Genomic DNA, 23469 nt, shown 5'->3' with positions numbered 1-23469 from the left:
TGCTTACGACAAGACCCGAGTGGTTTGCACGCTGTGCCATCAGAGCCTGAAGTGAGGCATTAACATTCTGAACCTTAGCACAACCTGCATGACCAGGCATCTTCATGCGAGACACGGGCTGCAGTGGAGTAAGCACCTTCAAAACCAAGAAAGGGCCCAGGCCCCTCCTGCTCCCTTTTCTGGTGCTGCCTCGGCCTCCTCCTCCTCCTCTGGAGGATCATTGGCACCTGCCACCCAGCAAACAGAGGATGTGCCACCAACACCACCACCTCCGTCACCAAGCATCTCCACCATGTCACACCGAAGCATTCAGCTCTCCGTCTCTCAAACCTTGGAGAGAAAGCGTAAATTCCCACTTAGCCACCCTCAATTTCTGGCCCTGAATGCCAGCATTTCTAAACTACTGGCCTTTGAAATGCTGTCATTCATGCTGGTGGAGACGGACAGCTTCAAACAGCTCATGTAGCTTGCTGTCCCACAGTACGTCGTTCCCAGCCGCCACTACATCTCCAGGAGAGCCGTGCCTTCCCTGCACAACCAAGTATCGGATAAAATCAAGTGTGCACTGCGCAACGACATCTTTTGCAAGGTCCACCTAACCACAGATACGTGGACCAGTAAGCACGGCCAGGGATGCTATATCTCCCTAACTGCACACTGGGTAAATGTAGTGGCGGCTGGGCCCCAGGTGGAGAGCTGTTTGGCGCGTGTCCTTCCGCCACCAAGGATCGCAGGGCATCATTCTTTGCCTCCTGTTGCCTCCTCCTCCTACTCTGCTTCCTTCTCCTCTTCTACCACCTCCTCATCCGGTCAGCGACAGACCTTCATCACCAACTTCAGCACAGCCAGGGGTAAACGTCAGCAGGCTGTTCTGAAACTGATGTTTTTGGGGACAGGCCCCAGACCGACTAGTGGTTGCTGCCAGTGAGCCTCAAGCCCGGCCTGGTGGTGTGCGATAATGGGCGAAATCTTGTTGTAGCTCTGGGTACAACGAGATGACGCACATCCCTTGCCTGGCTCATGTGCTGAATTTGGTGGTGCAGAAATTCATTCACAACTACCCCGACATGTCTGAGCTGCTGCATAAAGTGCGGGACGTCTGTGCGTGCTTCCGGCGTTCTCATCCTGCCACCGCTAGCCTGTCTGCGCTACAGCGTAACTTCAGCCTTCCCGCTCACCGCCTCATATGCGACTTGCCCACCAGGTGGAACTCCACCTTGCTCATGCTGAAGAGACTGTGCGAGCAGCAGCAGGCCATAGTGGAGTTTCAGCTGCAGCACGCACGGGTGAGTCGCACTGCGGAACAGCACCACTTCACCACCAATGACTGGGCCTCCATGCGAGACCTGTGTGCCCTGTTTTGAGTACTCCACCAACACGGCCAGTGGCGATGATGCCGTTATCAGCGTTACAATGCCACTTCTATGTCTCCTTCAGAAAACACTTAGGGCGATGATGGACGAGGATGTGGGCCAGGCAGAGGAGGAGGAGGAAGAGGGGGTCATTTCTAAGACTTTCAGGCCAGTCTTTTGGAAGTGCCGCAAAGGCCAGGTACAAATTTGGCCAGCCAAGACCCACTACTGGAGGACGAGGAGGAGGATGAGGAGGAGGAAGATGAAGCATGTTCACAGCAGGGTGGCACCCAACGCAACTCGTGCCCATCACTGCTGCATGGCTGGGGGGATACGGAGGACGCAGACGATACGCCTCCCACAGAGGACAGCTTGTCCTTACCTCTTGGCAGCCTGGCACACATGAGCGACTAAATGCTGCAGTGCCTGCGCAATGACTGCAGAGTTTCCCACATTTTAACGTGTGCTGACTACTGGGTGGCCACCCTGCTGGATCCCCGTTACAAAGACAATGTGCCGTCCTTAATTCCCTCACTGGAGCGTGATAGGAAGATGCGCAACTACAGGTGCACGCTGGTAGAGGCGCTCCCGAGAGCATTCCCGACTGACGCCGGGGGACAAGTGAAAGCACAAGGCGAAGGCAGGGGAGGAGGGAGAGGTCGCCAATGCAGCTGTGTCAGCGCCAGCACCTCAGAAGGCAGGGTTAGCATGGCCGACATGTGGAAAAGCTTTGTCACCTCGCCGCAACAACCGGCTCTAACTGCTGATATGGAGCGTGTTAGCAGGAGGCAGCATTTGATCAACATAGTGTAACAGTACCTGTGCACACGACTACACGTACTGACTGATGGTTCTGCCCCACTCAGCTTCTGGGTCTCCAAATTGTCCAGAGCTTGCCCTGTATGCCTTGGAGGTGCTGGCCTGCCCTGCAGCCAGTGTACTCTCTGAACGTGTATTTAGCACTGCAGGAGGCGTCATTACAGACAGACACAGCTGCCTGTCCACAGCCAACAAGACTTGTCTGTACCTTGTGCAGAATAGACAGTTCTAACAGTCTCAACCATGCATCCTTGTACACAAGTGCACTTATTCCTTTTTTTTTTTTTATATGTTCCAATAATTTGACGGATACCCCTATGTAAAAAATGCTAAATAACACACATCTGTGTTGGCTACCTATTCCTCCTTCGCTGCTGCTTCCACCAAGACCGCCACATGAGCCTACACCGCCACATCCACCCATTCACCGCCTCCTCAGCCTCTTCCTCCTAGTCATTCCTAATTAAATTTTTATTTAAGCTCTTTTATGTTATTCTAATTAATTTCCCTATCCACATTTGTTTGCAGAGCATTTACCATGCTCTTAAGCAAATTTACAGGTCCTTCTAAAAAAAATTGCATATTGTGATAAAGTTCATTATTTTCTGTAATGTACTGATAAACATTAGACTTTCATATATTTTTGATTCATTACACACAACTGAAGTAGTTCCAGCCTTTTATTGTTTTAATATTGATGATTTTGGCATACAGCTCATGAAAACCCAAAATTCCTATCTAAAAAAATTAGCATATTTCATCCGACCAATAAAAGAAAAGTGTTTTTAATACAAAAAAAGTCAACCTTCAAATAATTATGTTCAGTTATGCACTCAATACTTGGTCGGGAATCCTTTTGCAGAAAGGACTGCTTCAATGCAGCGTGGCATGGAGGCAATCAGCCTGTGGCACTGCTGAGGTGTTATGGAGGCCCAGGATGCTTCGATAGCGGCCTTTAGCTCATCCAGAGTGTTGGGTCTTGCATCTCTCAACTTTCTCTTCCCAATATCCCACAGATTCTCTATGGGGTTCAGGTCAGGAGAGTTGGCAGGCCAATTGAGCACAGTAATACCATGGTCAGTAAACCATTTACCAGTGGTTTTGGCACTGTGAGCAGGTGCCAGGTCGTGCTGAAAAATGAAATCTTCATCTCCATAAAGCTTTTCAGCAGATGGAAGCATGAAGTGCTCCAAAATCTCCTGATAGCTAGCTGCATTGACCCTGCCCTTGATAAAACACAGTGGACCAACACCAGCAGCTGACATGGCACCCCAGACCATCACTGACTGTGGGTACTTGACACTGGACTTCAGGCATTTTGGCATTTCCCTCTCCCCAGTCTTCCTCCAGACTCTGGCACCTTGATTTCCGAATGACATGCAAAATTTGCTTTCATCCGAAAAAAATACTTTGGACCACTGAGCAACAGTCCAGTGCTGCTTCTCTGTAGCCCAGGTCAGGCGCTTCTGCCGCTGTTTCTGGTTCAAAAGTGTCTTGACCTGGGGAATGCGGCACCTGTAGCCCATTTCCTGCACATGCCTGTACACGGTGGCTCTGGATGTTTCTACTCCAGACTCAGTCCACTGCTTCCGCAGGTCCCCCAAGGTCTGGAATCGGTCCTTCTCCACAATCTTCCTCAGGGTCCGGTCACCTCTTCTCGTTGTGCAGCGTTTTCTGCCACACTTTTTCCTTCCCACAGACTTCCCACTGAGGTGCCTTGATACAGCACTCTGGGAACAGCCTATTCGTTCAGAAATTTCTTTCTGTGTCTTACCCTCTTGCTTGAGGGTGTCAATGATGGCCTTCTGGACAGGTCAGGTCACCAGTCTTACCCATGATTGCGGTTTTGAGTAATTAACCAGGCTGGGAGTTTTTAAAAGCCTCAGGAATCTTTTGCAGGTGTTTAGAGTTAATTAGTTGATTCAGATGATTAGGTTAATAGCTCGTTTAGAAAACCTTTTCATGATAGGCTAATTTTTTTAGATAGGAGTTTTGGGTTTTCATGAGCTGTATGCCAAAATCATCAATATTAAAACAATAAAAGGCTTGAACTACTTCAGTTGTGTGTAATGCATCTAAAATATATGAAAGTCTAATGTTTATCAGTACATTACAGAAAATAATGAACTTTATCACAATATGCAAATTTTTTTACAAGGACCTGTAGCTGCCTTTTGCAGCCCTCAAGCTCTTTCCAGGGCTATTTTAGAGCCATTTTAGTGGCCACAAGTTTGGGTCCCCATTGACTTCAGTGGAGTTCGGGTTCGGAGTCAAGTTCGGGTCCTGAACCTGAACTTTTTTTAAAAGTTTGGCAGAACCTGCCGAACCCGAACATCCAGATGTCAGCTCAATTCTATTCATAATTATATTTCTCACAGACAAGAAAGCAGGGCTTAACTTGATAAAGTTTTCATATGAAAAATGAATGATATGCACATAAAATTGAATAGTCAGAAATTGGACAAAATTTGGATTGATTGGATACACTAAAGTGATATTAATTTATCAGCTTTTTATCTGTCACTGTCTGCTCAGGGAACCTGGCTCTCAAGGGCCCCCTTTCTCCTTCCTTCCCTCCTCCTGCCCCACTTTTTCCATTCCATCTCCCATACTTTTTATTTCATGTGGCCTTCCCTGTGTAAGGAGGACTTCTGTACTGGACGGGATCGGACTAGGTTGTATGGTTTATAGCTCTGTTTAATCCCTCCTATACTCACAGCCTTATATATACAGCTACTGGGTGGTTCGTTATATCTGGCATAATTCCCAAGTTTCCAATTGGGCCATCTCCTATGGTCCAGGGCCAGTTTCAGATATCTTTGTATTGTATATATTATTTAATTGTATACAATTATTTTCACTTGCATGGCACCTTTTGCACATATTCACCTCACTTGCACTGTCACTTTATATTCTCATATTTTTTTTTTTTTGTGCACTCACAAACTATTAATTATGCTGTATGCATATCAATATGCCCCTTTTATAGGGATCCCTTGCTCCCCGCTCTGCAGCATTCACTTTAGTTCTAGTTTAAACCTGCACTGTATAGGGTTCTCTGGTGCGGACCGCTGGACCTCCATTTCGGTCCTGCAGTGCTCACCCTTAATATTCACTTATACTTGTATGATTTTATATGAACTGTTTTTATCAAAGATCTGTAGATAAAATGTCTGTCGGTTCATACTGGGTTGGTCCATGTACTGACCGGCGTCTTATATGTATAATTGCTGTTTACTATTGTTATAGGTATGGATTTTATATAATTGCCTCTGTCATGTTGTAGATGCGTTTAGGGTCAAATATTGCCACGATCCAATATGGCGCTGGTGTCTTCATATGGGCGGATCACATGACTTGTCGGCTGGTGTGGGCGGTCCGGGACTAGGTCTGTTACGGCCAACCACCCTAGCCGCGTTCCATCAGTCATGTGATCACCCTAACGCTTCCAGGATCACTGTGGATATTCTATTATATTGTGCGCATGCGCCGTTGCGGCGGTTGCATTGTACGCACCCCCGAAGCGTGATCTGACGCTGCTAATTCTCGCGAGATCTCGGACGTGTGCGGAGAGACACTCCGCCCTGAGATCCTTCTCTATTCGCGCATGCGCCGTTGCCGTGGTTGCACTGAACGCACCTGTCACGGAAGGTGTACAGAAAACTAGAAGACACAAAATGAAGATCCGACTGACTGGATCCAAAACTAAGGAACCGAAGGGAAAGCCCTGCAACAGACCTGGCTCTCTCCCTAACTGCTCAGCCTATGCAAAAATCTCAATGGTAGATGATCACATATCCTCGTTCCTCGACTGTATAACACCTGAACAGCCTATAATAGTGAGGGGACACGACCACCGGCTCCCTACACTTGATATGGAGGGAGTCAGGGTCACCTGGGATCCAGCAAACAGGAAAACACAAATGAATGAACAAAACTTATCTGTAGAAGACTCAGTAGTAGCATCCAGCATGCACACACTCCAGGAAATTGTATAAACCGCAAAGTGATGCAGTATGGGAAGGGATTTAAAAGGATGCAATCAGTGCAACTACATGACAGCTGAGAGAGGCTATGAGATGAGAAAACAAAAGCAAAACAAAAGGAACCTCAAGGAGGAGGTTCTGAAGAACGTCTGTCAGAGCTTCTCAGATGTCTGGTGGTGACAGCACCTCTCTAGAGTGACCTCATGCGGGTTACTCGCGCGAGATCTTAGACGTGTGCGGTGAGTCACTCCGCCTCTCTGTCATAGGATTATCCAGCACACCTGGGAGATAACATTCACTGCACTGGCAAGGGTTGTGTAGCTGACACCCAACTGGGAGGCGTTCTTAGTACACAGTCCTTTATTGGTCCTAGATGGTGGAAGGTCTGGGGGGGTTGGGAGGAAAATAGGGGTATTTATACTTGGCCGGTGATTAGGAGCAACTACACGCCCCCTGAAGAAGCGAGGCGAAACACTTGTCGGGCTAGGAGCCATCACCTTATCCTCTCCTGGTTTGTATAGGCTGCTCCACTGTCAGTTGGTTGTTTTTGTATTGCTTATTGCAAGTGGGTAAGCAATTGGCCACAGCTCTGTGATCATACTTCATCTGCTGACCTCCTTGCAACATTATTGCGACTCATGTATATTATTTCTGTGACATGGTGTGGTGTATATAGTTCGCTTGTCTCCTGTGTGGTCACATATAGGTATTTATTACCATTTATCACATCAGTATTGAAAAGAAACTGCCTCATTCAGCCTTTATGTACCATCTGTCTTACCAGCTTAGGACTGCTGGTGGCTCTGTATACTTGTCACTTTATCCTCCTGCATCTTTTACCACTAATTGAAACCGCTGTATTTGTACTATTTCATTGTTGTCTTTTAACTAATAAAGATTGATTAATTATATATGTGTGAGACTTTTTAGGTTTTCTACTGTCTGCTCAGGGAGTAACAGCCAATTGAGGCGTTTCAGCACATGGACATCCCCCCCCCCCTCCCCTTTAACAGAACCCAATCTGGCAGCCATTATACATTATGTGTTTTGCCAGTGTAGGGAGAGGTTGCATTTTGGAGCAGGGACAGTTAGGGGCACCAAACACTAGCTAATAGGGCCACAAAAGTCCTTTTAAGGACTGATATAGGTGTGCTATCGATAGGTGTGATATACTTATAATATACTTTCTAACATAGAAATTATATTATAGTGTATTTGTATTGTGCAGCAGTTGTGTGTGGTTCTGCTGCGATACTGCAGTTAGATAGAGGGAAAAACGCTATTGGAGTAACTAATTGCAACGGGTATGATATACCTGTTGCCCCCCCCAAAAAAAAACAGCTTGAGGGCTGCGATATAACTTCTTCCACAAAATACTGATTGAGGGGTGCTATATATATGTTTCTGCCAAATACTGATTGAGAGGTGCTACATACCAGTTTCCGCCAAACAATGATTGAGGGGTTCTATATACCTGTTCCCACCAAATACTGATTGAGGGGTGCCATATACCGTCTTCCACGAAATACTGATTGAGGGGTGCTATTGCTATATACCTTTATCCACTAAATACTGATTGAGGGCTGCGATACACCTGCTTCCACAAAATACTAATTGAGGGGTGCGATATACCTGTTTCCACCAAATACTGATTGAGGGGTGCTATATGCCTGTTTCCGCCAAATACTGATTGAGGTGTGCCATATACCTTCTTCCACTAAATATTGATTAAAGGGTGTGATACACCTGTTTCCACAAAATACAGATTGAGGGGTGCCATATACCTGTTTCCGCCAAATACTGATTGAGAGGTGCTATATACCTGTTTCCGCCAAGTACTGATTGACGGGTGCAATATACATACCTTCTTCCACTAAATACTGATTGAGGGGTGCTATTGCTATATACCTTCTTCCACAAAATACTGATTGAGGGCTGCGATACACCTGCTTCCACAAAATACTGATTGAGAGGTGCAATATACCTGTTTATGCCAAATACTGATTGAGGGGTGCCATATACCTGTTTCGGCCAAATACTGATTGAGGGGTGCCATATACCTTCTTCTACAAAATACTGATTGAGGGGTGATATTGTTATATACCTATTACCACCAAATACTGATTCAGGGCTGCGGTATACCTTCTTTCACAAATACTGCTCTTCTCTACAGACTTAGGCAGATAGTCATTTAGAAAATGACAGGCAGAGGAAGAAGCAGACCGTTTCACAGGGATGGTAGGGGTCGGGCAGGTGCACCAGGCCAGAGCTAAGTGGGAAGTTTGAGAAGGCGCGTGCAATAACTTCAAAAGGCGCACCAGAGTTGGTTGAATGGCTCACTCAGCCTTCCGCTTCTGCACCCTCCTTATCATCTGTATCTGCACCCTTCTCACTCTCTGCTGTGTGCACCCCCAAAGACACCACCACCACCACCACCATAGCCCCTCCACTCGAGTCAGAGGAATTATTTTCCCATCCATTCCCAGACCTTACCAATGCGCAGCCATTCTTGCCATTGGTCTGACGACAGTACCCAGATCAGCCCAAGGAGGGTGGTCCCCGCTGTTGCTGCCTACTCCGAGATTTCTAATGTCAGTGGTGGTGAAGGTGACGATGATGACGTGTCAATGGACGTGGGTGCCCACAATAGAGGAAGAGTAGGGGAGTTCAGAGGAAGAGATGGAGCAGCAGAAGGATGAGAAGCAGACAGGAGTAGAAGGAGGAGAAGCAGACAGAACTCGCAGTGCACAGGAGGGGAAAATCAGACTGCAAATGTATCTGGAGCGAGCCATCCACCATGCACGGTCACATCTTGTGCTCTCAGGGCTTTTTTTTATGTGTCAGTTGCTGATAATAGTGTTGCCATCTGCAGTCTGTTCTGTCAATGTATTAGTCGCGGTAAGCCCAACACTCACCTAGGGACAACCGCCTTAAGAAGGCACCTGGCCTCCTATCACCGAGCCCAGTGGGAGCAACACCGTCAGAACCCACAAAGCCACAGTCCCGGCGCTCCTTATCCTCCCATTTTTCCTCCACTATACCTTCCACCGTGCCGCCGTCGCGTTCATCTGGCACAAGGCAGGCTTCCGTGGGCAAAATGTTTGAGCGTAAAAAAATGATGACGCTGGATAATCCTCTTGCTGACGACTGGCTTGTTGGAACTGGTAGCCTGCCAACTACTGCCATATAAATCAGTGGACTAGGAGTGAAGGGTTCTATTACAGTCCAAAGCCTATTTTTTATATAAGCTTATATTTCATCATGATCTATACATTAATACACGAACACATGAACACGTAGCGGTCAAAGTTCTTGAAACGCTGCCACTAAGAGGTTTTGCTCACATGTCACATATAGCCTTGGACTCTAATAAACGATAAGATAACTTAAAGGTGTAGCCGGCTAAGACGCCTGTTACTGGTTAACTTAAACATCATGTCATGTTCTACTATATATGTCTATGAGATCAATAATAAAACTCAGAGTGATTTTGAACCACACAGAAGTGTCTTGTCATTCTCACTCTCTCTGACGTCAGATTTGGGAAACAAAACAAGCTGAATACTGAAGTCTTGTACCAGGGGTACAAATAAGGGGGAACATAAAGAATATTTCCTAACAACTTGGGGGCTCTTCTGGGATTAGGAAGGTCATCCTCCAGGTTTTGGTAAGAAGAGACACCAATTTTTTGTCCTCTGGCCATTCCGGGGGCACTGACCACATCTCAATTCAAGTAAGTACATAAGGGACCCTTAGATAGACTTCGATGTACTGTGTCAGGGATACAGTAAGCATAACTCAGGGAGTTTTTGCTTTAGGACTCAGAGAAGTCCAGTAATAAGAAAAGTGCACTTTAGAGGGCTCAGGGAGCCCCGTAAAAGATCTGTTCCGGGAACAGAAAGGACTCAGGGAGTCCAGTAACAAGAAAAGTGCACTTCAGAGGGTTCAGGGAGCCCCGTAAAAGATCTGTTCAGGGAACAGAAGGTTTTTCAGCTTGATTTGATTCTTAAAAATATAATTGTAGAAGTTTTGCATGATAAGTTATTTGATAATTGTAGAAGTTTTGCATGATAAGTTGTTTGATAATTGTAGAAGTTTTGCATGATAAGTTGTTTTGTCTAACACAGTTATATAAGGGGAAGTGACAGGCTGGGTCATAAGTGTCCAAGACTAACATTCTGTTTTGTTTTTTTGCTATTACTGTTTTGAATTCTTTTTGTAAGAAAATAAGTTTTGATAATGGCTAGTCAAACATCTAAGACAGAATACCCTAAACCAGAACCAGGAGAAACATGTAAACAATATGTTGCCCGAGTCAGTCCTACAAAATATTACCTTGTTAACTCATGGGTAGATGGTTTGGCAGGGTGGACAGAGGCAATGGAAGTGGTAGACCCCTTTCCCAGGGAAGGAGACAATAGCATATATCACATGGACATGGTCAAGGGTCTATGCTTAGGCGACACTGCCGCCTGAACGTATTTTGAACCTGACCCTTCATGGGATATTGATTATATGCAGAAAGGAGATAGAAGAACATATGCTAGAGGTATTTAAACAAAAGTCTTCACTCCCAGTAGCCGTAGCATGTAAGAAAAAACCCTCAGAAAGCGTTAATGATTTCTGGAGGAGATTTATGGATTGCTGGAAATTAGAGGCAGGGCTACCGGTTCTCCAGAATGATAGTCTAATTATTTCCACATTTATTAACAATCTGATAGACTAATGCTTATAGTAAAACAGAACGTCTCCACGTGGACTTCAGACAGCATCAGTTAATGGATAAGTATTGTATGTATCTAGTGTGAGCTATAGAGATCCACTTCCCCCGCCTTCACACAAACACATTCTTGAGATAAGAGATGCAAGGCAAAGGAAAAGGGGGGGGGGGGGGGGAAAGGGGGGTTATATAGAGTAAGTGACGATGTGTGCAACACTAAATTGAAACCACATGACATAAGATAATTTGGATTTTAACAAAATTACTGTACTGTATAACATGTATATTGTATTCTTATAAGAGTGATTAATCACAGAGTGAAGAACAGAAGATATTGGAAAAAAAGTAGTTCACTAGTGACAAACCATTAGCAATTCTGGGTATGGTGTGGATATCTGTTTCCAGGAAAGCTGTGTTTGTCTGTGTTGCAAATTTTGGAATGTAACAAAGAAATTGTGTGACTAGATTGAAAGATACATGATTCAGTGGTATATGAATGAGTGTGGCTTTGAATTGTAAGTAAAGTTGAAAAATGTAAGAAGACTGAGATGTTTTAGCAGAGCTGTGTGTGCAATTCAGTTTTTATGTGTGAGGGCAAGGTTATGAGCGGTTTATGAAATGAGTACATGAAAAATATGTATGAAATACGGTATTTGTTTTCATATAATATGCGCATTGAGAATTTTATTTTATTTTTTATTTTTCTTGGAAGTTTTGGGTTTTTATTGGTGCCAACAGCATTGATCAAGCTGTACATTTTTTTTTATCGAAGTCAATGAAAAGTTTTTATGGGCCCTTTGTGTGTTTATGTCTGTATTGTAAAATCTGTTTGTTTCGTGTTGAATCTATTTTTATTAAAATCTGTTTGTTTCAATGTTTGCAGTTACGTGTTACATGTTAAATGTTGTGCTTAACATCTGAGCTCTGTTCTTATGGGCAGCTGGGACACTACTGACGGACAAAAGGATGACCGCAGCGTCCGACTAAAAGGGGTGACTAAAGAGTGGGTGGAAAGAGAATCTGAGCCTTCTATGTGAATTAATGGGGTTTTGATAAAACCTTTCAAAACTGACTCACTACCACTCGAGACCATGGACAGGGAATACATCACAGATCATGTATTTAGCATTATACTAGATTGCCCAGTCAGTCTGTTAGGGAGAGATTTGTTCATTAAGCTTGACTTGCAGGTATCAGCAAAGAATCAGGGCATAAGAGTACACTCAGATCTCATCCAATCTCTACACCGGGGCCACTGATTCTTGCAAACATACGGGGCCACCCAGAACTTAACAACATTAATCCTGCATTCATAGATTGCACACTTTACACAGCTACTGTGAAAGCAGGTGTCATCTCAGTATATCAGAAACAATACCCGCTGTCAAAAGAGAAACTTGATGGACTTAGGCCAATGATAAAAGAATTCCTACAAAAGGGAATCCTGGAAGAGGTGATTTCACCCTACAGCACGCCCGTGAATCCAGTGACAAAGGCAGATGGTACTACCCGCTTTGTACAGGATTTAAGGGCCATAAACAACATCATTGTGCCTATAGCCCCTGTTGTACCTGGTGTCACTTAATTATTATCTGCCATTCCAGCAGACGCTGTTTGGTTCAGTGTGATAGATCTGAAAGATGCATTCTTTTCTATCCCAGTTGATAAGATAACCAGACTACTTTTTGCTTTTTCCTTTGACGGACGTCAACTGACCTGGTGTAGACCCCAGGGATATGCTGATTCACCTGTAGTGTACAGCATGGTCCTCCAAGCCATGTTAAAACCATGGTACCCCCCCCCCAAGGTTCTGTACTGTTGCAATATGTCGATGATTTGTTACTGTGTAGCATGTCAGCGGAGGCCAGCATTCAGGATGGTTTATCACTGTTATAATGATTGTCAGGATGTGGTCACAAAGTGACACTTGAGAAAATGCAATGGTGTAAAATGCAGGTTGAATACTTGGGCTTTGTCCTCACAAAAGGTGTAAGGAGAATCAGCGCAGAAAGAGTCCAGTCTAATGCGGGTTTGGTCGCCCCGCACACCAAGAAAGAAATGTTATCTTTCCTTGGTATGATAAACTACTGTAGACAATGGATTCCTGATTGCTCCTGTTATGACAATGTTTTGAGGCAAGCCACTCTGGAAGAAAATCCAGATTTGATTAAATGGTCTTCTGAAATGTACAATGCATTTGATTATTTGAAATGTTTACTCATGTCGAGTCCAGGGCTGGACCTCCCTGACTATAATATGCCCTTCCACATGTTTGCACGCCAAAATTGTAAAACCATGGCAGGTGTACTGACACAAGAAAACGGAGGCAAGTTGCGTCCTTGTGTATTTTTTCTCAAAGGTAATGCCCACCCCTGCTCAAGGGATGCCGGCATGTCTGTGTTCTCTTGCAGCCTGTGCTATGATGGTAGAGTTGGCAACTCCTTTCACAATGTGACATTACACCATTTTGCACACCACTCATGATGTTGTAGGCCTACTCAAGGACATCCACACTCAACACAGCAAGCAGCTGAGCTCATTGCACTCACTAGAGCATGTATTCTACATACTGATAGACCTGTAACCATCTATACTGAGAGTAGGTGCGCACATGGGGTAGTGTGGGACCATGGTATGAATTGGCAGAGGAGAGGATTCACGGCAGCAGATGGTAAGGATCATGTCTCACAGGGCAATGCGCTGGCAGATAGGGTGGCGAAATGAGTGGCCAAATGCAACCCCACAGGTTTGTGTAACCATTGGGAGAGGCCATGTCTGGCAACTCCAACCCCTGAGATGTTGCAAATACTTGCTGATCTTCAGTGGTATGCCAGTGAACAGGAACAGCAAGACTGGTGTTATCCAGTATTGCAGAAAAATCCTAAGATAGAATTAGAATTAGTCTGCAAAGAGGGGGAGTTATGCATTCCCCCAACACAGTGCTTCCATCTTAATAGCACATTTCCATGGAGTAGGACATAACAGCATTGAAATCCTAATGGGTAGGCCCTTTCCAACTCCTTGGGCAAGTCACCCCCTAGTGGTACAGGAAGGCGACATAGACCAGATTTGGGAAGACTATGTCACCAGATTGATACAGGTACTTAACAACACTGAGAAAAAAAGTTGCTTGTAAGTCTCCCTCTTTTCCACAGGAACCCACCCACCCATACAGGGTGGGGGATGAGGTGGTGGTCGAAACACTGAAGAAAGGAAGAGCTCAAGGTGATTTCGCATATGGCCCACCTACTACCGTGGTTGCAGTAACCAGAATGGCTTTGCTGACTGAACAATCTCCAATTTGGATCCACACCACCCGAGTGAACCTTGTGAGAGAAAGAGAGGAGGCAGGAAACGGAGGCAGACAGCCCTGGCCTTGAAGAAGGACGAGAGGTACTAACGGGGGCAGTCAGCCCTGACCTCCAACGAGGCCCAGAAGTACTAACGGAGGCAGACAGCCTTGACCTCGAAGAAGATACAGAAGGGGTACTAACGAAGGCAGACAGCCTTGACCCCCAACAAGATGACGCAGTCAGGAAATTCCTCGAGATGGCTGAAATGTAGTGCCTTGATAATTGCAGTCCCCATCCCAGTAGATGTATGAACGGGGTTCCAACGTTCCCAAGCGAATTACACAGATTTACAGGATCATGATGTTAAATATGGATATATAAATCCTTATCATGCTCGTTATGACTGTCCTACATATAAGACTCTACAAAGTAATATGATAGAAATAATCACAGGTCTTGTTACAGCGGCAGAAATATGTTATAATGTGATGAGACATTATTGCCTCCATGCATACAAGCAAAAATGCAGAACAAGAGTAAGCCAAATATTTGTGATAGAGATCTAGGTAACTGTAAAAAGATAGTATCAGAAAAGAATATGCAATATAATATCACAAAAATAGTACCATCCCTAGATAAACATGTACCTCTACCAACAGGATGGGTATTGGCCTGTGGAAATACTAGTCACACATACATACCGGCCAATATTACAGAGGGACCCTGTACAATAGCTAGGTTGACATTAGCAATGTTACCACTATTCCCAGCAATGCAGACACGACACACGAGAGACACTTCCCTACAGTTACCAGAAAATTGTGACTACAATGTGAATCTCCTCTCTAGAGCAGAATACATGAGTTAAGGGGTATCTTTGATAGGGGTACCAGGGTTGGCCATATATAACCACAGGACAATATCAAAACTTGCCTGTTTTATGGTAAAACAGATAGATGTCACTAGTGCAGTTCTGAAAGATATGCTGCTGGATATACAATCATATGAAAAATCTATCTTGCAGAATAGGGCAACTATTGACTATTTATTGCTCCAACATGGTGTAGGATGCTCAGCGTTCGCAGGGAGGTGTTGTTTTAATTTATCTGACCATTTCAGATCAATCCAATCCCATATTCAATCGTTACATGACATAGCCAATAATATTAAGACGGATGTTGATTCATCCTCCTGGTGGGACTGATTATTGAGCTGGATGCCGGATTTGAGTTGGTTAAGAAAATTATTTGTTAGTATTATAATTATAATTGCCTCCTTGATCATGATATGTTGCTGTATCCAATGTATACTGTCATTAATTAATACATTTACGAGATTTAGGCGAGTCCCAGATACACCACAAGCTGCATATATTCAGATACCTCACGAAAACCCTGGGTCTCCAGAGGATTACCAGCAATATTTACAGAAATATTTTGAAAGGAAAAACAAGAAAGGAACAAAATGAAAAACCCACATTATATATGTAAATGGGTTTTAAAGAGAGGATTGAAGGGTTCTATTACAGTCCAAAGCCTATTTTTTATATAAGCTTATATTTCATCATGATCTATACATTAATACACGAACACATGAACACGTAGCGGTCAAAGTTCTTGAAAAGCTGCCACTAAGAGGTTTTGCTCACATGTCACATATAGCCTTGGACTCTAATAAACGATAAGATAACTTAAAGGTGTAGCCGGCTAAGACGCCAGTTACTGGTTAACTTAAACATCATGTCATATTCTACTATATATGTCTATGAGATCAATAATAAAACTCAGAGTGATTTTGAACCACACAAAAGTGTCTTGTCATTCTCACTCTCTCTGACGTCAGATTTGGGAAACAAAACAAGCTGAATACTGAAGTCTTGTACCAGGGTACACATAAGGGGGAACATAAAGAATATTTCCTAACAAGGAGGCCTTTAGAAAATGTATGGCCATTGGCACACTGCGATGGAAGGTCCACGGAAGGAAATTTCTCCCAGAAGGGCATCTCCGAACTATATGGCCACATTCAGCGGCAAGTTGGCACACAGTATCAGTCCCAAGATACATCTTACCACAGACACATGGTCTAGCAAACACTGGCAGGGAAGGTACATATGCTTTACTGCCCACTGGATGAACCTTCTGACGGCCGTCAAGCATTTGTGTGTGGATTTGGTGTTACCGCCACGGATTGCATGCAGGCCTGCCTCTTCTCCTTCTCCTACTCCATCTTCTGTCTCCTCCTCGGCTGACTCCTCCTTTTCCACTGCTACCGCCTCTTCCACTGCACCCCCAAAGCTCACCAGAACCCATTCGATGTGCCAGGTGAGACGTTGGCATGCTGTGCTGTGGCTGTTGTGCTTGGAAGCCAAGAGCCACACCAATCCTGCACTCCTTTCAGCTTTGCAGTCACCGGCTAACCCCGCTCAATTTTACAGTTGGTAAAGTGGTATGCGACAATGGTGCCAATCTGCTGAGCACGCTGAAACAGGGTAAAATGACAAGTGCCGTGCATGGCACATGTCCTGAACTTAGTCGTGCAGCCATTCATTGCCAAATACCCCAGGGTCCAGGACGTCTTGCAGCAGTCCAGGAAAATCTCTGGCCATTTTAGAAGATCTTACACGGCCATGGCTCGCCTTGCTGACATTCAGCGGCGACACCACTTGTCCGTCAGACATCTGATTTGTGACTGCCCGACACGCTGGAACTCCACCTTGTATATGCTTGATAGGCTGCTCCAGCAGAAATGTGCTGTTAATGACTTCTTGTATGTACTCTGCGGCAGGACAAGTTGTAGGAGCTTGTTTTTTTCGCCGCGCCAGTGGCTGCTCATGCGCCGCGCATGCAGACTTCTGCGGCCATTTGATGAGATCACCAAACTGGTCAGTTGCAGCCAGGGCGCCATCAGTGACATCGTACCTAATGCCTTCTTTCTGGAGCGTGCATTGCATTGTGTCATTGATCAAGCCGTCGAGGAGCAGGAGCAGGAAGATGAGGAAGTCACAATGCTGAATAAATTCCCAGGGGGGGCTACTCCATCTGAGACAAGTCAGCAGGAGTCTGAAGAGGAGTCAGAGGAGGATGGTGGCTGGGGGAGGAGGAGGAGCAAGAAGAGCAGGCTTTAAACTTTTCAGGGATCCCTGGTGTTGTCCGTCGCTGGGGGAGGAGACCAACGACGACATTCTCCTGGGAGATGAGCAGGAGCCAGGGCGCTCCGCCGCTTCCAATTTATTGCAAATGGGGGCCTTCATGCTCCAGTGTTTGAAGAGGGACCCCCGTATAAAAAGCATAAAGGGCAAGGACCTGTACTGGGTGGCAAGGGACTTAGACCCCCGATACAAACAAAAAATGGCAGACATGTTGCCAGCATAACAGAGAGCTGTCAGAATGCAGCATTACCAGGCCTTGCTGCAAGAGATGCTGCATTCTGCTGTTGCGGGCACTGGCAGAGGTATTTCCACCCACAGCGAAACAGGCACGGGCAAAAAGAGGGCGGTTTTAAAGATGTGTTGGTCACTTAATATGACATCATTCTTGCAGCCAACCTATCGACAGCCGCCATCTGGATACAGCCTCAGGGAACGCCTAGACTGACAGGTGTCCGACTACATCGGGTTAACGGCCGATGTGGATGCTCTGAGAAGTGAGAAACCCCTGGACTACTGGGTGTGCAGGCCAGAGCTGGCAAAATTTTCCATGAAACTCTTTGCTTGCCCCTCGTCGAATGTCCTGTCCGAAAGGATGTTCAGTGCAGCAGGGGGGATCGTGACCGATAAGCGCACTCGCCTAGCTCACGACAGTGTGGACTACCTCACATTTTAAAAAATGAATGTGGCATGGATCTCTGAGAAATTCAACACCTGTGATGACCATGTGTCATTTAATTTCCTCAGCCCACACATATCCGCCACCACCCAGAACAAAGAATGGTTCTTGTCTTATGTATATACAGCGGCATAAAAAGACTTTTATGCCAGGTGAATGACAAATTTTTGGGGTGGGGCCTGTACTGGCCAACAGTTACATATTTATCCTGTGAACGTCTAATCTGCCTCCAGCGACAAAATCCAAAGTTCTTTGTTGTCAGGTGAATGCCTATTGCCTAATTATTGGGGCCTGTACTGGCCGAGAGTTATATATTTATCCTGTGATCACCTAATGTACCTCCAGCCACAGAATCCAAAGTTCTTTGCTGTCAGGTGAATGCCTATTGCCTAATTTTTGCGGCCTGTACTGGCTGACAGTTAAAAAAAATTTCTCTAGCCACATAATCACACCCATGTCTCACTCCTCTGCCTCTTATTATGGTGGCGTATGAACCGCATTCACCATAAGGACCTTCTAATGTTACAGTGTCATGTGACTGTGCCCCCCCACCTCGTACTGTGCCCCCTTATAGCTTGCATTGTGCCCTCTTACCACACCCTGTGCAGTGCCCATAGAGATTCCCTGTACTGTGCCCTCTTATACCCTTTTATCCGGTTACGGTATGGCGGTGTTATCCGGTCACTGTACAATGGTGTTATCCGGTCAATTTATGGCGATGGTATCCAATAACTGGATGGCCATAACTGTATCCCTTTCACTGCCCAAGGACCTTTGCGCCACAATCTGTGTGAGAAATACACCTAACATAGACGTATTTCTATATAATAAATGACCACCTTATTCGGGGGTAGGGCTAAAATCTTTATTATATAGATTCTAGTGTATTATACTGTCCCCTGTATTTCCCAGTAGAAAATAGGTCTCTTCTCATGTGGCACAAGGGTCTTTGGGCCCCCTCAGGCTCCTGGGCCCGGTAGAAACTGCTACCTCTGCACCCCCTATAGCTACGCCCCCGGTGTCCATTCACCATACAGTACCATGGTAGAAAAAAAAATTACGTTAACGTATGCATTTTTGTAATGGACTCTGCAGGATACAAAAACGTGGAGTGCTGCACATTTGTATACATCAAACGGATAGGAAATAACATTACTCTAGACTCCAGCTGGGCACATTTTTGAGAGTTTCCCTTTAAGATGCATATTTAATATGACCTGAAGGTTTTTCATGTTCGCCTGCTATTAAAGTCAATGGGCGCAATGCAAATGCGCGGTCCGCGAACATTCGATCGCGAATGCGCGTTCGCGAATCGTCCCGCCCATTGTTTGTCCATCGCTAGTTCCCAGTCAAAGTGTGATAGACTAGGAATACAGCTGTGTGGAGTTGCTTCAGCAGATAGTCTGCTATTACTAAGTCTTTCTCCTCATGCTGGTGGTGGAAACTACAGAGGACTAAGAGTCAGACCACTTCACATGGACTGTGTTTTTTGTGTGTTTACATGCTGAAGCCAGTATTTGTTGAATCCGTTTTGGGGAACTTAAAAAGACTATTGTTTGAACTATATCTGAAGTCACCATTTAAGCTGATTGCCACAAATGATATGTATTTGGTAAAAGCATTTTATCTCTAATGCATCATTCAAAAGAACAAGGTATTGTATGTTGGGCTATTAGGTTAATTCCCTCCACCTCACACTTAATCCTATCTTGAACTTCATTTTTAATAATGTAACAAGATGTGCTTTAACTGCAGACTGTCAGCTTTAATTTGATGGTATTAACATCCAAATCAGGTGAACGGTGTAGGAATTACAACAGTTTGCATACGTGCCTCCCACTTGTTAAGGAACCAAAAGTAATGGAACAATTGGCTTCTACCATCATGGCTCCTTGTTATCACAGAAGACCTGTCCACATTATTGATGGTTTATATGACAGATATGGTAGGAATGATCCTGCTGATTAAAAACATACCTTTCTTCCCCTGATCTAGTGCTGCATTTAAGATTAATGTATTTTTAAAAATATTTAAGACATACAGTCAGGTCCATAAATATTGGGACATCGACACAATTTTAAAATTTTTGGCTCTATACACCACCACAATGGATTTGAAATGAAACTAACAAGATGTGCTTTAACTGCAGACTGTCAGCTTTAATTTGAGGGTATTTGCATCCAAATCAGGTGAACAGCGTAGGAATTACAACAGTTTGCATATGTGCCCCTGTTGCGGAGCTTCAAGGTATACCCTCAGTATCTTCACTTAAATCCCCTTGTAGCTGAAGAAACAGGTCAATATTCAAGAGACAATTTCCCCAGTGACTGGACGACACACAGTTTGGGAGCCAACTGACTCTACTAGGCATGCGCACCTGGTTTCAAACCTTCAACAGCCTCATTTACATACAATACATAGATTACTATGGCACAAGGAAAAGTGGGGTCAGACAATAGCAAGGGCTGATGGGAGATTGAGGGGGGAGGGGAAGAGGTACAGACAAGAAAGACATTCGATAAGTGGCGATGTTTGCCACAATGCTCCCCCAGAACCAAGCCGGCATACACAGTCTGATCCCAACGGATTGGCTTGGGGATGTCCGGAGGAGCGCTCACAGATCACTTTTTTTTTTAAGTTCAGTTTGTCTGGATAACCCGTCAGCATTGCCATTTTGCTTCCTAGGACGGTAGCGGATGGTAAAGTCAAAAGGCTGCAGCGCCAAACTCCAGCGCAGCAGCCGGGCATTGTCTTCTGACACCCTGTTCAGCCACACCAGCGGGTTGTGATCTGTGAATAAGGAAAAGGGTTGTCCATACAAATAGGGCTGCAGCTTTTTAAGGGCCCACACCACAGCCAGGCATTCTTTTTCTATGGCGGCATAGCTTACTTCCCGGGGTAAAAGTTTTCTGCTTAAGTAAGCCACTGGATGCTCGTCGCCATCTTCTCCGACTTGGCTCAGTACTGCCCCCAATCCAAACATAGAAGCGTCTGTGTGGACGAGAAAGCGTTTAGTTGGATCAGTGGCGGCAAGTACAGGTGCATTCACAAGAGCCGTTTTTAGTTGCTGGAATGCCTGCTCACACTCTCGGGTCCAGACTACTATCTTAGGAAGATTCTTGTGGGTCAAATCGGTGAGCGGTTTGGCCAGAGTACTGTAGTTGGGTACAAATTTACGGTAGTATCCTGCGGTACCTAGGAATGCCAGTACTTGAGTTTTGGTACGAGGGGTTGGCCATTTGGCTACAGCCTCTACCTTAGCCGGTTCGGGTTTTTGTTGGCTGCTCCCTACCCGGTGTCCTAGGTATTGGACTTCTGCCATCCCTATATGGCACTTACTGGGTTTCAGAGTTAATCCTGCCTCCCTAATACGGTCTAGTACGGCTCCTATGTGGGTCAGGTGTTCAGTCCAGGAGTGGCTAAAGATCGCTATATCATCTAGATAGGCGCAAGCGTACTCCTGGAACCCATCAAATAGCCGATCCACCATCCTCTGAAAAGTAGCCGGAGCGTTTTTCATCCCGAATTGCATGACCTTAAACTGGTACAGGCCAAACGGGGTGACAAACGCCAACTTAGGGATGCCCTCTTCACCTAGGGGAATCTGCAAATACCCCTTACAAAGATCTATTGTGGTGAGGTATTGGCCCCTGGCCATTTTGTCCAGGAGCTCGTCTATCCGGGGCATAGGGTAGGCATCGGATACGGTCTTATCATTAAGCCTCCGGTAGTCTACGCAGAAGCGGGTAGTCCCATTCCGCTTCGGCACCCGGACTACTGGGGAGGCCCAAGGGCTTTCAGAGTGCTCTATGACTCCTAGTTGTAGCATTTCTTCAATTTCCTTGCTCATATTATCCTTTACGGATTCAGGTATGCGGTAAGGAGGTTGGCGGAGAGGGGTCTGCCCTGGTGTTTCTACTCTGTGGGTGGCTAACGGGGTGTACCTGGGGAGATTAGAAAAAGTGGTTCCTTTTTCCCTTATTAGACTATGAGCCTGCGCCCTTTCCTGGGGACTCAGCCGTTCACATAACTGAACCTCTTCCAGGTCCTCTTTCTGGCCCTCTTTCTCTAGGAGGTCTGGGAGAGGTAAATTGTCAAAGTCCTCTGCGGCAGAGGCGCAAATAGCGGTCACCTCCTCTATGGGCTTCAGCATGTTCACGTGGAGCATGCGTCTGCCCCCTGCTCCAGCGCACTGGACGATCACATAGGTGGTATCGCAGATTTGCTCCACCCCCTTGTATGGGCCCTGCCCGGAGGCCTGCAGCTTGTCATTAGGGACTGGCTGTAGGATTAACACCTTCTGCCGACCTGAAAGCTGCGGTCCCTGGCCCCCTTATCATACCATCTGCGCTGTCGTTGTTGGGCCGCTTGGAGGTTAGTACGTACCGTCTGGGTCAGAGCCTCCAAGCGTTCCCTAAACTCCCGCATGTATGGGACAATAGGGGTACCATTCGTAGTTACCCCTCCCTCCCAGTGTTCTCTGATAAGGTCTAAGGGACCCCTCACTCTCCTCCCGAACAATAATTCAAAAAGGGAGAATCCCGTGGATTCTTGGAGTACTTCCCTATAGGCAAAGAGCAAGTGGGGCAAAAACTGTTCCCAGTCTTTTTGAGTGTCTATTAACGGGCGGATCAACTGTTTAAGTGTTCCGTTTAACCGTTCAAAGAGCCCGTTGGGCTGGGGGTGGTAGGCGGAGTTTAAGATCGGTTTCACCCCACACACTTTCCAGAGTTGGTGGGTGACCTCTGCAGTGAACTGGGTGCCCCTATCCGATATATTCTCCCGGGGAAATCCCATACGGGAGAATATTTGCATAAGGGCATTGGCTATAGTCTCTGCATGTACATTGGTCAACGCCCTGTCTCTGGGTATCTAGTGGCGTAGTCCACTACGGTCAAGATGTATTTCTTGCCGGAGGGACTGGGTTTCGCTAGGGGTCCTATTACTTGACTCGACTGAAGGGTTCTTAAATTATGGGCAGGGATCTGAGTTTGGCTTTATAGCAATCCCCTCTCTGCCCTACCCTCTGGCAGGTATTGCACATTTGACAGTATTGTCTAATATCCTTTGAGATACCTGGCCAGAAGACGTTCTGCGTCAGACGATGTTTCGTTTGGCTGATTCCTAAATGTCCTGAAATTGGTATATTGTGCGCGATGCGCAACAACTCTTGTCTATACTTTCGGGGTACCACTAACTGCTGAGTGGTCACGGGTATGGACCCTGATACTACCTTCTCTGCATAGCGGTATATGAGACCTTTGTCCCAAGCATATCTCTCTCCCTCCAACCCTCCTTGGTCCTTGTTTATCCTATCTTTAGATACCTGCAGGGAGGGATCTAGGGCCTCCTCACTGCCAAATTCCAGGGGGGCATCCCAGAGGAGAATAGGAGGGGCGTGTGGCATATTGTTTACCTGAGTCTCAGAGTGATCGGATGAAGCTGTGGTGCGTGCTTGCTGCCGGGTAACAA

General features: G+C 45.7%; 1 pseudogene; it reads right to left on the bottom strand.

The window, feature by feature from the left end:
- Positions 1–22150, bottom strand: part of LOC122925947 — a 103439-nt pseudogene extending 81289 nt beyond the window's left edge.
- Positions 22151–23469: the final 1319 nt, after the last annotated feature.

The sequence above is a fragment of the Bufo gargarizans genome, chromosome 2 (assembly GCF_014858855.1).
Source record: "Bufo gargarizans isolate SCDJY-AF-19 chromosome 2, ASM1485885v1, whole genome shotgun sequence".
In the NCBI taxonomy this organism is placed as follows: domain Eukaryota; kingdom Metazoa; phylum Chordata; class Amphibia; order Anura; family Bufonidae; genus Bufo; species Bufo gargarizans.
The sequence above is the reverse complement of the archived record's forward strand: the minus strand, read 5'-3'. Positions and strand labels throughout refer to the sequence as shown.